The sequence below is a fragment of the Eulemur rufifrons genome, chromosome 2 (assembly GCF_041146395.1).
Source record: "Eulemur rufifrons isolate Redbay chromosome 2, OSU_ERuf_1, whole genome shotgun sequence".
In the NCBI taxonomy this organism is placed as follows: domain Eukaryota; kingdom Metazoa; phylum Chordata; class Mammalia; order Primates; family Lemuridae; genus Eulemur; species Eulemur rufifrons.
The window spans coordinates 106,899,440-106,914,577 of NC_090984.1; positions in this window are offsets into that span (position 1 = coordinate 106,899,440).

Here is a 15,138-nt window from a genome sequence, read left to right on the forward strand (position 1 = left end):
GTTCTGAGAGAACTGACAACACGTTACCCTAGAAGAGGACTCCCAGTGGCCATCAGGGACGGCGCATGTCCCCTTTCCCCCACTGATGCCACCGTGTGATTTAAACTTTCCCTAAAGTCAAGGTCCCTGGGACGGAGAGGGTGTGTGTGTGTGTGAATAGGTCTTGGACTGATTCAGTTTTAAAGTGGAGGTGACAAAACCAAAACAACAACATAAATATTTGCTTTATTAGGCCAAGGAAAACGTAACCTCTTAAGTTATCAGCCATTCGTGAGGCTGCGGCACCAAGTTCAGAAATGAACACGAGTCGTAATGCGTTTTGTTCACTGCTATGAGTATGGAAGCGCACACCTGGTACATCCTCAATCACCCTCAGGTTCGCTTACAATGACCTGAAAACCAGACGTGTGCTTCTCCTGTCGCCTGTTGTCTTCCAAGGGAGCAAGAACTGGGACGCGCCTTCCAGGTCAGCGGCCCCGGCCGCTCCGACCGGCGCCGCCTGCCGCGCTTGATGGCCTCGCGCGCCCCCTAGCGGCCATTACTTGCTACGGCCCCCGGTCTGGGTGGGCGGGAGGAAGCGCCTTTCCTCAGCGTTTCAGTCAGACGGAGGCAGCTCTTAGGGAACATGGCCTAAGGCTCGGAGGATTATGACTCTTGGTGACATACACGTGACCATTTCCTACAAAGCATGTCCATGGTGTCAGGATGGCTGAGGCAGGAAGATTCCAGAATTGATACTTTGCTGTGCCCAGACCTGGCCCCTCCTTCCACAGCGTGACGCCTGGGATGGTTCTGTGTCAAAAGTCCTACCTCTTCGCTCTCTGAGGTGAGTCGTCATAGGGGACCCTGTTCTCCTTTCCTGCTAGGAGGCCTCATTTGAGGCCATTTTGTCCTTCAGACATCTTCCGTTACATTAAAAAAAGACCAAAAAACAAAAAATCTTTTTACCTTAAAATAGTTTTTGATTTACAGAAAAGTTGCAAAGATAGTGCAGAGTTCCCTTATATTCCACACCCAGTTTTCTCCTCCTGCTAACAGCTTATATTAGGATAGTACATTTGTTTTAATGAATGAACCAATATCGGTACATTATTATTATTATTTTTGAGACAGAGTCTCGCTCTGTTGCCCGGGCTAGAGTGCCATGGCGTCAGCCTAGCTCACAGCAACCTCAAACTCCTGGGCTTAAGGGATCCTCCTGCCTCAGCCTCCCGAGTAGCTGGGACTACAGGCATGCGCCACCATGCCCGGCTAATTTTTTCTGTATATTTTTAGTTGTCCATATAATTTCTTTCTATTTTTACTAGAGACAGGGTCTCGCTCTTGTTCAGGCTGGTCTCGAACTCCTGACCTCGAGCAATCCTCCGGCCTCAGCCTCCCAGAGTGCAGGGATTACAGGCGTGAGTCACCGCGCCTCCCTGTTTTTGATGAGGTTGACAGTTTTGAGGGGTGCTGCTTGGGTGTTTTGTAGATTGTCCCTCAATTGGGATTTCCATGTATAAATGCTCTCTGAGGGATATTGCCTCACAAAGAGAAGACTGTAACACTTGCATCAAGCTAAATACAAAGTAGCAGGGAAGGAAACTTTCACTGGCAATGCTGGGCACCTGTGCCACCATTGCGTTCCCCCATCAAAGGACACACCTGTTACACACCTGGCAGGGCCCAGGGTGTGAGTACAAGTGGAGGCCTATATACCATGTTTCTAACAAATTAAAAATTATAAACTAAGCAAATGAACTGTTAAATTATGTTCTGAGTGCCAAAACAAATAACACCTTCACAAAAAATGTGCAAAGCTATATATAGTCTTGTATAACTGAAAATTGGAAAGCATCAAAGACAACTGAATGCAATTATTATTGCATATGTCAGGGTGTTCTGTTGATGGGTTGGTCATGTTTGGATGAGTCAGAAATTAAAGACATGTAATTTACAAATTATACATTTATTCCAAAGTTTTTATTTTTCTTGCCTTAATGTCAGCAATATCTCCAATTGTGCTGTTTAATCAAGATTTTCACAAAATTTCTGTTCTATTGATGGCAATGCCAAATTACATAATCTTTCTTGAGTCATTGAAGTTTTTATATGGCTTTTAAATTCCAATTTGAGGAAACCACTCTGCTGGGGCTGTAATAATTAGAATTGCCAATAAAGTTCTTAAGGCATTACTTAAATTAAAAAATGAACCACAAATATTACTAACATGTTCAAACATTGTTATGAGGTTTCATGTGATGAATTATTTTTATCACAGAAAATATTACTACATCTTTTAATTCATCATCTGAATTGTTATTTTTATATCATGATTGTAATTGTCTTTTAAAGCAATATCTAAATCTAGTCAGTATTAGGTTCTTCTTTCAAATTTTTCAACAATGTTATTGTAAAGAGTACTTTAAAATAGCAGTTTGATACTTAATTTCTTAAAATCTCTCTTCAATTAAGAATATACCTTGAAGCCGGACATAGTGACTCACACTTATAATCCTAGCATTTTGGGAGGCCGCAGCTAGGAGTTGGAGACCAGCCTGAGCAACATAGCGAGACTCCTGTTTCTACAAAAAATAGAAAAATTAGTCTGGAGCAATGGGATCCAGCTACTTGGGAGGTTGAGGCAGGAGGATCACCTGAGCCTAAGAGTTTGAGGGTACAGTGAGCTATGATGATGCCACTGCACTCTAGCCCAGGGAATACAGTGAAACCATGTCAAAAAAAAAAAAAAAAAAAAAAGAATAAAACAATTAGTTACTCTTTATTTGGGGATGTTATTTTGTCAAACTCTCATAGTGGAACCTAATTGCTCTAACCGTATGTAGCCTACATTCCCACTGTGTGTCAAATTATGTTGTAGAGTCAGATTTGATATGTGTGTCATCATGAAAGTTCATTTTTGGGCTGATCCAGATGATACTCCATTTCATCTCTGAATCATTCCAAAGACTAGCATTGCTATTGGCGCAGATGAGCCTATTTCTCCCAGCAATAAATTCTAACTATGTGCCATGTTTAACACAAAGAAATGCTTCTGGTTTTGTGGTAAAAATTCTGGCTTAATCACCTGTTTCTTTGCCAATAGTGCTAATGAGATTAGGCAAGCCATTAAGCTTGCCCTCAGCAGTCTCTTAGGTCAATGCCTAAAACTGAAAATTCTTTTCTCTGTTTTTTAGTAAAGTCTTCTAAATCTACTTTCACGACTGATGTAAACCAGTGAAGTACTGATGAATTTTGACTTGTTTTCCATTTCTGGTAGCTCAAAAATACATGTAGTGAATATTCCTTTTTCAGTATGAATTTTGGCCCTGGCACAACCTAGTTGAACTGAGTAACAATGACTTTTAAAACTTTCCTGTTTTATTCTCTCACCTTATTGCTCATTAAATGAGTGGCCTCATTGTGAATTTTCTGACTTTGAGAGTGATCATTTGCTTCATTACATTTTTATTCATTTTAGTATCAAAATTTGAAACCACTTTTACCAAACCTAGATATTGTGCTTTTAGTGACACCAAAAGCATCATTATGCTTAGCAAATTTTGGATACATAATGTCATCTTTTTAAGAATATCACAGTAAGGTTCTCAATTGACATTCACTTATCTTTATTGAATATTCTTGATTGCTCTTTATTCATTTTTTTAGTTTTAGTAATTGCATTTGTGCTTTATCTGTGTGCAAATTGTGTTTTGTGGCATGTAATTATATCTTCATTTGATAAAGAATATAAAGTTGTAGGAATTTCATCTGACCTATGCAGATTGTGAATTGAGGAGAATGATTTGTTAATTTTAATTTTTAATAGAAATTAAATCTTTATTAAGTAGAGAATATATAATATCTTGGTCAGGAATTCTTGACAGGAATTTGTTCATTTTCCTTGTTTCCAGTTTTAAAATACTTATATAATCTGCCTCTTTGAAGAACTTCTACTTATTTTCTTCTCAGCTTATTTTCTTTCTGAGTTCCACTTTCTTACATTCTATTTCTCTCGTGATCTCAATGATCTAAAGCATTAAACAATAAAACTCAAAGTTTACATAACTTAGACACATTCTCATCTAAAATATAAATGGAAATACATTTAAAAATAAAAAATTAAGATAAAATTTACATAAATTTTCAAAATTATTTTTCTTTGGAAATATCCAAAATGATATGCTAAAATTAAAGGTAAAGTATACATTATAATGAATGAATATAAATTTTTTTAATAACCGTGATTGAAATGAAGTTAAGATATATCTATTTAATTTTTTGAAAATTTAATTAAATCACATGAAATATTTTATAAAGATAAAATAATTTGTAATTCCAGTATTCAATGTCCATCTAGTTACCAATATAAAGTATCAATATTAAGCTTCATACCTGTTATTGCTATAAATTTAAGAGTAATATGAATTGTTTAATATTGCAAAATGTTCCTCTGCCACTATGCAATTGCTATAAACATTGTGGAAGTTTTGAGAATCTCCAGAACTGTGAATTGGAGAATGAAGTAAGTCAAAAATGGATGCTTGGCACTACTGGGAAATGATAGTACATTTTGAGAGAATCTGTAACGTTCATGCTCTCTGTGAGGCATAAACCAATTTGTGTTGTCTTCTACTGAAGCAGTGTCTACCTCCAGCATCAGCACCAGACCAAGATAAAGCCTTTGATGACATCTAGACACAATTGCCTTCTGTTTCAGAGTCTTTGGAAAGAGATATGCAGGTTGCTGGTCACAATGAAGCAGAGTGCATTTGTAGCACTTGGCACTTGCACACGCATGTGGGTGTGTCCCCTAAAATATAGTGTCTAGGACGGGTCTCCTTATGCTCAAGTCAGAGCAGTACTGACAGCAAGCATCAGAGCAGTGTGGATCAAAGAATAGATTCAGAGTTAAGAATTCTTTTTTTTTTTTTTGAACTTGTTAGTTTAATACAAATATGGGCTGAAACTCTTGTAAGTTAATAGCTAAAACCCAATAAACCAAACACTGAAAAATAAAAAACCCAAAAAACCGCACCAGAAAACCCTAACCCCCAAAACATTGTATAATTTTTTTGTCAACTGAGGAATAATCATATTCTTTGGCCAGATAATACTTTTTATACTTCAAAGTCCACATGTAGCCCAGAAAAGTTTATCTAAAAGTGAAAAAGAGCTTGTGCATATTATAACAGGTATGTTCTCCCAGTTATATTCCTTGGTGCTTATCCCAATTTGTAGTTAATTTTTAATTTATATATTATCTGTTTAATGTTTGTTTTCCTTGTGAGGGTTTGAGGAAGATAATAAATCCCACCTTTTTCTTCCTTCTCTGAGTTCAGAATCCATTAAGAAATAAGACACAGGAATCAGACAGATAAAAACATCAGCCTTATAACTGATTATGCTGCTCTGACAACTCCACTTGCTGCTGGTATTTATGACTTATTCAATATTCAAAAGGAGATGGAGTTTTTGTAAGTTCAAGTATGTCCTTGGGGGATATATGCAACCCTGACAATCCCCCATTTCCAAATTCTTTCAGCCGATATTATAAACTTTTCCAGAGATTAAAAATATTAATTGCCATCTCTTTTAATGAAAAATAGCCATATGTCCTGCTGGGAGTAGAACTGCAAGAGAAAGATGTAGGCACTCTACACAAAAAAGGACCATTCTGAGGACATGATACGTGGAGTGTGTGCACAGTGTCTGTGCAGACGTGACACGGTAAACAGGACTCTAATCTGCATGCATGCTGGGTCATTTTTTCTTGGCATGTTGGGCCAGGGGTGATGGAGATGGATGTTTAAGGAGAAAAAAATTAAAATTACCCAAGATTCCAGAGTTCCTGACCCCGCAGTTCTCCTAGAATTTTTGCAATAAAAGGGAGACCCCAATTTTCATTCTTTTTGAAAGGATGGCTTGAGAAAGTTTAGTTAGTGAAGTTGTGTAAGGTTGTCAAGGGCCTCAAACTGGGAGAGAGATAAGAAGGGAGTGAATAAATAAATGGGGTTAGCTCATAAACAATGTTCAGAGTAGAAACTATTACATTCATCAAAAGTAACTAAACAAAACCAGACTGATGCTTAGAGTGAGACTGTGGATGGGGAAGGATCTGTCCTGGCTGGGCCCAGGAGGAGAGGAGCTAGAGGTGAGCCTATCCACAGGGTTAGTGTAGGATTAATTAGAGAGAGGAGGTGTAGAAAGATGGGATGAGGCTTGCCTGACTTACAGATAAGCTGCAAATAAAAATAAAAATGCTGTTACTTTTAATGAAATTGATTCAGGAGACTTAGGATCCTGCAGGACACCTGATGAGTTGCTGCTAGTGGAACAGACTAATAGCTTGTTGTGCTCAAATGGGAGCTGAGTAAAAAGCCACAGCTAGGAGGAATGTATATGAAAACCTGCCAGGTAGGCCTGAAGCCTAGGCTGCCTTGCAGAAGAGCATTTCACGTGTTTGAAGCTTAAGCGAACATTGGTTCCAATTCAACACTGTGGAGTTTTGTGTGAATGCTGAGTAGGGTTTACTGTAAAAGAGGACATGTCTACACACAAATGAAAACGACCCAAATAAGGCAGGTGCTGTGAGGCCCAGGCAGTGCTAAGCAAGCCATTCTGTCCACATTGGACAGATCTGAGCCATTCCTTGTTTATTCATCTAGTTTTAACTTAGATTACATTTTATTAAGACTATAGTAGAAGATCTAATAAATCCAACCATAGGACACAGAGACCTTTAAACATGTAGATAGCAGCCAAGCAAATCTTGTTTGTCTTGTTTGCAATTTTATGGCAAAGGAGGCTGGAAGTTGCAAATGTGCTTGCAAATCTGTAGCTTCTAGAGCATTTGATTGTGAAGACTAATGGACAAGGCTGGCAGTTTACTTCCACTTTTTAAAAGGAAAATTTAGGGCTGGATTGATTCTTTGAGATCATCTGATGTCATTCTCTCCTTTTAGAAAGGGTAACAGACCCACAGAGGGCCAGAACTTTGTCAAAAATTTGTGACACCTAGCGAGCCATCATCCAAATTCCCACATTCCCATAACTATAACCCAAAGCTGTGCTCTGATAAGACTGGAATATTGGGAACAATGTCTTCCAGGTATGTGTGACATGCTGGGCAGTGGGGCCTCCTGAGGGTGGATGCCCTCAAATCCCTTAACCAGCTTGGCCCCATGTTTAGATCTTGTGGAACTCTCCCACTCCCCTGACACTCAGGGTGATGACTTTGGAGAGCCCCTAGGGACAGTGATGAGCCCTGCCCACAACACAGCTTGCTGTGCCCCTGGCTTCCCGAGGTTTCCAGTTGTCTGGGAGGACACAGAGGTTTTTGTGCTATTTTCTTTCCTTAGTGATTTCGGAAGAGACTTTACATGCAGGCCAGTAACACTTGGGAAGTCTGAGGATTTGGTCTCATAGACTTGGACGTCAGATTTGAAACATCCTGCCATGGATCAGCTGAGTTCGTGGACTGATCTGGCCAGTCCCTTTCTCCTGCCACCAAAGCCACCTCCTGGTTCCCTCTCTACTCTTCTTTGGAGGCTTTTCAGCCTCAGGAAAGCTGCTTGCCTCCTGCACAGCCCTCCCTTGCCCCCCAATAAGAGAGAAAGAGGCATCCGGAAACTCATTGAAGGGCTGAGAGCAGCCAGCAAATGTAGATGACAAAGGGAGAATATAAAGCAAAGATGTCAGCTTTCCTTCTGTTTAAAATCCAGCCCCAAAGCTGTCTTACGATAGGGCACATAGCACTATTCGACACATCTTTGTTGATGGAATCAATAACTTTATGGTCACAAAAAGAAGATGGAGAGGTCTGTTTAACATTGATTCTCTGTTCTCAAAGAAAAGGAAACAGAAAAAGATCTTAGTGATTTGGAGATGAAAGGGATCTTAGTGATTATTCAGTTTCCTTGTTTTTTCTTTTGTACAAATAAGAACTTAATGACTTGCATTTCTCACTTTCTGAACTGTTCAATAACATATATTCAAATATTTTCATTTTTGAATAGAATATCTATTGGAGAGCTACCCAAACTGCTCTTCTTTTTGATTTCCCATTCCTTGCTCATGTTTCCTGAATGTTTGGCTGTGGAGTGGCTCATTAAGCTGGGAGTTAGGCAGAGGCTTTGGGATTTTTATGCTTCAATCCTAGGTCTTGCCATGGGCTCACAATTTCTGAAATTGGGCCCCTTGATGGTTACAAAAACTGCCCTCGGTTCAGATTTACAAATAATTGACAATTCTGCCTGAGCTGCTTTGATGAGTGCAATTAAAAAACACAACACACATACTTTTTTTTTTCAAAAAGCTATTTTGTGCCACTAACTATTAAGTAATTTAGATAATCTAGGATGTTAATAATTAAGGCACATGTCCCAAAATACCACACAGCAAATACCTGCAGGGGTGTGGTGTGGTTCCAGCTCTTAGAGAAGCGAAGGAAAAGCCAGCAAACTGGCTCTGGGGCTTTAGACCCATTGTTCAAACTGTTTAAGCCTCAACAATGTTGAGCACCTAGCAGGTGTTTAATATATTCTTGTTGAATGGTGGATAGAGATGTCTGTAAATAGAGGGTGTATAAATGCTTTTCAATAATGAGCTGAAGAATATAGTAGAACAAGTCTTAACTTCTCCCTGATCGATCATAATCAAATGATACATGTGCATGGCAGGCACTCAACATATGATAGGTCCTGGCTTATACTCTATATATTTTGAACTGCTATTGTAGACCCACAATGCTGCTATTGTCATTCATGCCTTCAATATTTAGTGAATATCCACTATGTGTATGGCACTAAAGATACAGCTATGAACAAATTATTGTAGGATATAGTAGAAAGCACACGGGCTTTGGAATCAGATACACCTGGGTTTGAATCCCAGCCTTCTCATTTACTAGCTGTAGGGTGAATCTCAGTTTTCTCATCTGTAACATGGGGATGATAGCAGCATCCTTGCAAGTAGGGTTGTTATGAGGATTGAATAAAATAAATAACTGGCCGCATAGTAGGAGGTGAGCAGCATGAGCAAAGCTTCGTCTGTAATTACAGCCACTTCCCATTGCTCAAATCACCACCTGAGCTCCACCTCCTGTCAGATCAGCTGGGGCATTAGATTCCCCTAGGAGCACAAACTCTACTGTAAACTGCACTTATGAGGGATCTAGGTTGCGGGCTCCTTATGAGAATCTAATGCCTGATGATCTGAGGTGGAGCTGAGGCAGTGATGCTAGCACTGGGGAGTGGCTACAAATACAGATTATCATTAGCAGAGAGGTTTGAGTGCACAATAAATGTAATGCGCTTGAATCATCCCGAAACCATCTCCCCTCAAACCTCCTTCCTTTCCCTCCTGTCTGTGGAGAAATTGTCTTCCATGAAACCAGCTCCTGGTGCCAAAAAGGTTGGGGATCGCTGGTCTAGGACGTTTTTCCATTAAAATGTTTCAGATACTATAGCGTTTTACCACGAGAGGGCGGCACAACCACACTATTCACAACCTGCCTTTCTCCATTCGCAGATGGCTCTCAGCATTGAACGCAGCGTTAGCCTCATTTTGCGAGCTTTAACGCAACATTTAGAGGCCTAAACAGCTTAGTCTAATATTTTAAAAGTGGCAGGTTCTAACCTCTAGGCTTCTGTTCAACTGGGTATCTATAGGAACGATTAATTAACTATTCTACATTCCAGATGTTGAAAATATTTTTAAATTAGGACTCAGCTGGATCTGAAATTTTGAGTCTTAAAAATTAGGCCAAGTTATCTAAAACCATTAGGTTGTCTTTGGGTATATCCAGAATTTCACGCAGAGTTGGCCAAGCTGTTAAACTCAGGCCTCCCAGAAGCCATTTGAAGTTCGTTTAAATTCTGTTTACTCTGTACAAGCTATTATACTAGCTAGAGGAACCAAAGCTGGAATCTTTCATTCAGCAAATATTTATTAGGTACCTACAATGTGCCACGGTTTTAGGTGCTCAGTATTTAGCAAGGGATTAAAAAAAGGAGACCAAAGGTAAGACATTGTCACTGTCATTAAGAAATCTATGAGATTTATCAAGTTCCCAAGTGGAAAGTAACAAGAATAGAGCAGTACAATGCACTGAAACAACAGAGCAGGGCCTGCGGGTCTAGCACCAGGGGCTGGCCTGAAAATATTTGTAGACCCCATTGTTGGAGAGGCCCAGCTCTGGCCCTCACCGTGAGTGATGAGTTGGACTTTGCTAGTATGATATTCCAATGGGGAACGTTTGTATCAGTGCTTCTCAACCTTCATGCCGTGACACACAGGGTTATTACTAAGAACAGTAAGGCAATTTAACCTTAGTAATAAGGTTATTACTAAGAACCGTAAGGCAACTGTCAGAGGCAATTTTCTTTTACAGTGAGTCTCAGCCTAGGACTCAGGGAGCAAAAACCAGAGCTTGGTTTCTCCTCCATGAGTCATTCTAATTTTATTTTGTCCCCTCATTCTGTTAGGATGGCAGAAATGTCATCTTAGTCACTTTGTGTCTCTCTTTCATGTGTGGGCAGTGTGGCTGGGGTAGAGGGTGACGTAAGGCATGGAGGCATCTGTTGAGATGTTGATTACTCATCTGGTTGTTGGTTATCAGTTCATTCAGGTTGCCGAGGAGACATCCATCCTCTCTTCCGTAAGTTTCAGATTTGTTAGCTCATTCTGTTACCTCCTGGCCCCTTTGGGAGCATAGGAACTGCTGTATCACACTGGAGTTCTGCACATTCTGTGAGGCTTGCTATGGCCCTGCCCAGCTGTCCCAGAAACGCCAGGCAGCCATTTCCTCTCTGCGTCTTGCTGCCTTCCAGGGCTCTTTCCCGAGAATGTGAGCATCTTTCCTGCTTTCAGATGGCTCACACCTGTCTGGGGATTTTGGTACCTCCCCGGGTTGGCCCAAGATACCATCTTCCTCTGTGTCCCCAACTTCCATCATCCCATTGCTTCCCCTTAGGTTTTTTATCCCAAGCTTGGGAAATCTTTAAAAATCTAGGAGTGGGAGGGGTCCTTGCTCTTTTATGCATGATTTCTCTCTAAAAACCGGTACCCCCAATTCTCTTTGTTTTACCTAAATTCCTTGTCTTTTAGGAAAAAACAAAATCCAGAAGGAATCTTAAAGGCTGTTTGATTTTCTCCTTGCTGTGTCTCTCTGCCTCCCTTCTCCTTACAAAGCAAGTACAGGCTAACCTGGCTGCCTAGGGGCGGACGCGAGGAGAAGGGTAGAAAGGTGAAAGCAAATACAGGGAAAAATATTGGTTAATATTTCAAATATATTATCCTGCCATACCAATAATAAAGTACCAGCATTTGTGAATGATTTATCTTTTAAATAAGTTGGAGTGGTTTCAAGGTTATCCCTATAATAACTTCCATCCCATTGTTCCTTTGGATTTCAGCTCAATCATTTCTTCCTCAGGGAAGGGTCTCCTGACCTCCTCTCATCTATGCCTTCATAGCCCCATTTATCTCCTTCTCATAATAATCTCATTTCGTAAAAGTTGTAGTAAAATACACATAACAAAATTCACCATCTTAACCATTTTTAAGCAGACAGTTCAGGGGCGTTCAGTGCACTCACATTGTTGTGCTACCATTAACGTCATCCACCCATGGAAATCTTTTTATCTTACAAAACTGAAATCATTTTAACTTTGTGTTGTGTGATTTTTTTTTTATTAATGTCTATCTGCTCCACTAGTCTGTAAGTTTCATAAGGGCTCAGACTACCCCATTCTTTTTATTACTGCATTTTAGTGTCTGACACAGTGCATACCATAGAGTAGTTGCTCAGCCAGTATTTACTGAAAGAGTGGGTTGCTCTTACTTGCTTTTCATATACACATTCTTGAGTGGGAAAGAAAGGAAGGAGATACAGTTGTGCCAGAAATTGCTTACAATGCTGGGTACACATAGGTGTGTGTTATACAGTTTAACAGCATCTAGAAAAATATGAGACTTTGGGCTAATGTGTCAGACTAAAACTGTGACCTTCTCCCAGAACATAATAAAATAAGAAATAGTAACCCCACGCCTGCACACACACATAAGCAGTAACCAAATGAAGAAAGAGACATAATATAGTACAATGAACAAGGGTTTATTATTTAAAAAACCTGGTCATTATGGAAAGACTCAGAAGATGCTAGAACAGCATGGAATTCTAGTCTTGCTTGGACACCGCAGAAGCCAGCTTGATGAGACAATAAAATGCTCAGAATTCTAACTGTCCCAAATGTCGAAGGAAGCTAACTGAGCAAACTGACCTTATATTTTTATTCTTCTGACTGAGGAATCATGGAAATGATGCTGGAAGACAGGAGTGAGTGAGGATAGCTCTATGGCCAGGTGTGGTATTGGAGAAACCTGCTGAAGCCCAAGGTCACTGAGCAATGGGAACGAGATACACCCTTCTCCATCTGCATTGGTAAGGTGATCCTTTGTGCTGCACAGATAGCAAAATATTGGAAGAGTGGGCAGAATTAAGTTTCCCAACCAAATTTGCTCTACTCACCATCTCCAGTGAGTTTTCCTAGCTGTGTCTTGGACAGGAAACTAAACTGGTTTCAGATATAGTGGGAAGAGAGCCAAGAAGTCAGCCCAGTAAATCATACCAGATAGAAAAGTCTGCACGGGGCTGTCAGGCATGAGCAAAGTACAAATAAACAGCATGACAGCAACGCAAACCTGCTGGAGTTAAAAAACAACAACAAAAAGTAAAACCCCCCCAAACCAAGCAAGCAAACAAGAAGTATATTACAGACTCCGTTTTAGAAGAAAACATAACTCAAGGAACAGAAGAAATTCTTGCAGTCACTTTATGTTTTAGAACAATTTGACTTTATAAGAGAACAAATATAATAATGAATCAAGAACTCAAAGATAATAAAACAATAAAATAAAATAAAATAAAAGCATTATGGAAGCACTATTAGATTAGATTGAATTAGATTGAAGAATAAACAATATCACCATTAGACTTATAATTGGTAACAGCAAAGAACACAATTTAAATATTGTTGAAATTTGAATTATTAACATAGAAGAAAGGCTTGGGACAATCTAAATATAATTAAAAAGATAAAAGGTAAAGCAATAGAATTGAAGCTAATACATGTAAAAGACAAAAATAAAATTCAACATAAAAACATTGGGTGTCTCTGAAGAAGTATTCGAGGAAGTAACAGACACTTTTATTGGAATTGAAGACAAAACTGAGTCTGCATATCCAACCCTTGTACACTGTTGGTGGGAATGCAAAATGGTGTAGCCACTAGGGAAAATGGTATGGAGGTTCCTCAAAAATATTAAGTATAGAACTACCATATGATCCAGCAATTCTTCTTCTAGGTGTTTATTCAAAAGAATTGAAATCAGGACCTTGAAGAGACATTAGCACTCTCACGGTCACTGTGGGACTAGTCACAATAACCAAGCGGTGAAAACAACCTAAATGTCTATCAACAAATGAAGGGGTAAAGAAAATGAGGTATATACAAACCATGGAATATTATTCAGCCTTAAAAAAGAAGGAAATCTAGCCACATGTGACAACATGGATGAACCTGGAGGACATTGTGTTAAGTGAAATAAGCCATTCAAAGAAGGACAAATACTATTTGAAACCACTTATATGAGGTACATAAAATGGTCAAACATGTAGAAGTGGAGAGCAGGATAGTAGTTGCCTCGAGCTGGAGGGAGGGATAAGGGAGGAGTTGCTATTCAATGGATGTAAAGTTTCAGTTATGCAAGATGATTAAGTTCTGGAGATCTGCTGTACAACATTGTGCCTGTGGTTGACAACACTGTATCATGCACTTAAAACCTTGCTGAGAGGGTAGATCTCATGTTAAGTATTCTTATTACAATAAGAAAGACATCAAAGAATGTAGCACTTGTAAGAACTTCTTGAAAGAAGCTACAGTACATGCAGGTAAAGCCACTGAAGCTATGAATGGAAATAGGGAACAGAGGAAGGTAGACGTTCTAGTAAATACTGGTGGTGAATGTTAAATTCACAAAAATTATGGTTAAAGAACAAAATGTGAATGTTATAAACACGGACAATGTAAGCATAATAATATAACTATAAACCTGAGGAAGAACAGGGAGAGAATAGAAGGAAAAGGGAGAATCTGAAAGTCTTTATTTTTCATAGCAAATTGCAAGCAGTGAAGAAAACCTGTCCCTACTAAAATAAGCAGGTTTAAAAAGACTCCAATCCTCTAAGGCTTTCAATAAACTCATCTCTTAACCTCAGAGATATCTATCTTTTTAAAAAATATGTTTTTAAAAAGCGAGGAAACTTGTATTTGAAGTTCAACAGTTCCTTCAATTTCACTGTAATTTCTTTCACTTCTGGAAAATCAAAGTAAATTGAAAATTAACACTTTTTAATGAAAAGTGCACATACAAGAATAAGCCCATTTTTATAAATGGATTTTTCCTCTTCCCTCTCTTATCTATAATATCTTAGTTATCTATAATATCTGTTCTTTTTTCTGTATTAATGTATAGAAAGATATGTGTGATCATTTTAACCTAATGCGAGCAATAGTTATTCCTGGCTGTGGGATTTTGATATCTTTAGTTACATTTGGCTTTGTGACTTTTTGCATTCTTTACATTTTTATAACAAGCATGTATCATTTTTACCAAAAACCAAAGAAAAGAATAGAAATCGACCTGACAAAGTATCAATAGTGGTCAATTCTGGGCAGGGAGTAATTGGATGATTATTAAACTTTTTTCTTTGTACTTCTCTGAATTTTTTTTTAAATTTTCAAAAAAATTTATAGAGAGAAATATAAAAAAGATAAGTTGAGAATATCTGCTTTATACCAGCTGAATCACAATCATGCTGATCTCATTTATGAGCTGTCTAAGAAATTCAAGGGCAGTTGATGCAACAGCTGGCTGGCCAGAATGGATTGTAGGACCTGTCATAATGAGCTGCAGAATGACAGGCTGGTGTGGCACACAGCCACTCTCGGGTGGTCGAGAAGAAAAGTGACAGTGTCTGGGTACTGGAAATCTCTTTCAAGGCACTGCGAGAATCATAGAAATTTCAAAAGAACAGTCAGACCTATTCATCATTGCATATACTCAAATATGCCATGACTCATTTTTTCCCTTGAA